This window comes from Furipterus horrens, unplaced genomic scaffold (genome assembly GCF_987537825.1).
Source record: "Furipterus horrens unplaced genomic scaffold, mFurHor1.1.pri manual_scaffold_3, whole genome shotgun sequence".
Lineage (NCBI taxonomy): Eukaryota > Metazoa > Chordata > Mammalia > Chiroptera > Furipteridae > Furipterus > Furipterus horrens.
In genome coordinates this window covers 126,560,562-126,563,523 of record NW_028327173.1, presented here as the reverse complement: position 1 = coordinate 126,563,523, position 2,962 = coordinate 126,560,562, and positions in this window count along the sequence as shown.

Sequence of the window (2,962 nt, the reverse complement as noted above, 5' to 3'; positions counted from 1 at the left end):
CAAACTGCTGACCCAGCATGGCATTTCTCATCATTGCTTTCTGAAACACAGGAAATTTGAAGACTGAATGGCCATAATAAATTAGGATGACCCAGTCTCTAAAAAAAAATCTGAGTTATTTAAAGAAGGAAAAATAAAATTATGTCTGAATAGATAATTCGTGATTCAGACAGCCTAGTATTTAATGGGTATTAACTACTCTACTGAAGACCTATTTAATGCACTTAGGTAAGACTTTTTATTTCCACAAAATTGGATCTTTGGTTCAAAATTTAATCTCCTGCCAAGGACTCTGCACTATATAGATGACGTAACACTGAGGTAGGTTCTTAATATTTCATTGCCAGGAATATAAAAGAAATTGATCAGATTCGTCGGCCGTCGTCGTCGGCAGCCGTCCGTCTCGAGAGACGATGGTGTAGCTTCCCAAGAGTCTATCTGCACCGCCGAAAATGGTTGTGCAGTCCGACTCGGGAGTGACATGGTATCTGTCTCCTCCCGTGTCGAATCAAGTGCGATGACGCTGAAGCTACAGAGCCTGGGCAGGGTGATATGGAGGGTCTGCTGTTGCCCATGCAGCAGACCCCCCCTCTCTTCGCAGCTGAAGGGTCCAAGGGAAAGACGGAGTCGATACAGCTTGGCTTCAGGTGCGCCGCAGGAGTTGCCGGTGTTGACTACAACGTCAAACCGCCTTAGGGACTCCGGCTCCGGATTTTCTGTCGGGGTTTACTCCCTTAGCCTTTCCCCTGAAGAGGTATGCCGCAAGGCAGCGGAGGTTTTTTGGAGTCAGAGTTTTCCTTCTCTGATGTGCCCTGACTGGAAGATCGAACCAGCGACACTTAGCTCGCAGGCCGACGCTCAATCCACTGAGCTAAACCAGCCAGGGCCCTGATCAGATTATTTGCCAAATAATATTGCTTTAGCAAGGCTAAGTCATTCCCTAAGTGGGCTGTCAAAGAGAGAAGCAAAATACCAGATACTATTACAGTTGTATTTTCCAGCTTAATCTTCCAGAACAAATTCAGCATGAAAAAGATCAGTGCATTAAAAGTTGATTTGTATATAGTTTATTAATTTATAAGACCTTTGTCTGAAAGGAGTAAGCAAGGCCTAAGAGGTCCAATATTTTGGCAAGGCAAAATATTGACCAAAATAAGATACAAGATATATTATTGGAACAACATGATATTCCTTCAGAATATTCTCACTGTCATTCATGACATTTGTAATCATGGGGGAAAAAAATCTTCGTTACAATTTTATAGAATATAAAATTCCTAAGAAACAGCTTTCTTTCTTGCTCTATTAATGAAATTTCCCAAAATTGTTCCGAAGGAAGAATGTACTCTGCCCTATCTGAAGCCATTCATATAAGTTACTCCTGCAGTCCCAGGATACCAAAGGGTAGGATTCTCTATTCAGTTTTCAGGTTCATAGGGGACAATGATCTGTTCAAACAGGTGAACAAATATGAAATGACACGACAACCAATGCTTTCTAAAACTCTCAGCCTAAGTGTATAAGTCAACGATGAAAGGTGTATGTACAAAAATTCCAGCAAGTCCTTCCTGCCAAAGATGAAGGAGATTAATCAAACCATTGAAATGCTAGGGTAGGAGTGTGAGTTTATTCTGAAGTATCTACTGAGCCCTTCCTGTGTCCGGGGCACTATTCTAGGTGCTGGGGACACATTCCTGTCATCTTGCTGCTTCCACTCTAAAGGAAGGATACAAGAAAATAAACACAATAAATAAGGAAGTTATATAGAAGGTTAGAAGATGATGAGTACTATGAAAAATAGAGAGAGCAGTTATGAGAAAGAAGACATGTCCTAGCTAGAAATTTTCTAAAACCAGAAAAGGAAAAAATAAGCTTCTTTCTTGCAAAGTCTATATATCTGTAAATGACCAAAGAAAATATTCCTGGCTCTTTAAAGTTAATGAGATTTTCAAATAAGTAATTAAGGGATATTTAAAATATGAAAATGGAATTGGAAATGAGGAAGAGCAACTTTCTAAAGCAGGCACTAGGTACAGAGTTCTCGAGGAAATCTGTGCTTGCTGCAGCATAGACCCTCCAGGGGGCTGGCAAAGCCCATGGTCCCAGCCACACCACCTACCACAGTGCATCTGGGGAGTCAAGTCTGTTGAGAAAGGCGACTCAGGACAGAAAATGTGAAAGAATTCAAACAGCTTTTCAGGATTTTTTGGTTTATTTCCATTTCCTTTTTTAATAGCACCCTATTTTTTAAAAAAGTATTTTCTTATTATGTTAAAGAAGGGTGAGCTCATTAAAAAGAAAAACTGAAAAATGAGAACGTCCACGTTTCCAACTCCATCTCGCTCTCAAATTGTTCAAGATGCACACGTTTGTTGTATATCAGTAGACCCAGGTCTTTTGACACCAGCATCAGAGGTTGCTGACTCTAAACTACCAGGTAAATTTTTTTTCCCTTTGCTTTGACTTCAGATTTCATTTCAACAAAGCAACCAAACAATTAACGTCTAGTTTTTCCCTCTGAAGAATCAGGTTCTCCAGGTAAGAAGTGAAAATAGAAAATAAATGGTGGTGTCATTTTTGATGAGAAAGTCATGTGTTCAGTAAAATGGGGAAGAGGCAGAAAGTTTAGGTTGTAGATCAGGAAAAAGGAGTGCCTACCCACAGGACACTGATAAATGGATGACTATGACAGCAGCACCTTCTGGAGGTAATAATGTCATTAGGTTGTGATAATTCTCCAGAAACCCCAATAGCCCTGGATTAAAAACATCTGGAAATTGTTCAGATGACACAAATTCCTGTTTCTTGCTATTAAGGCTTCAATGATGCCTCTCTGTGGCATCTGTTACCATTTTTTTTTTCCTTTGTAAGCCTCCTCCTTTCAAATCAGGAAGTGTACATAAAGTGCAAATAAGATTTGTTCCTTCGCCCATGCTTCTGGGCTCTCGTTTTGATAGACAGT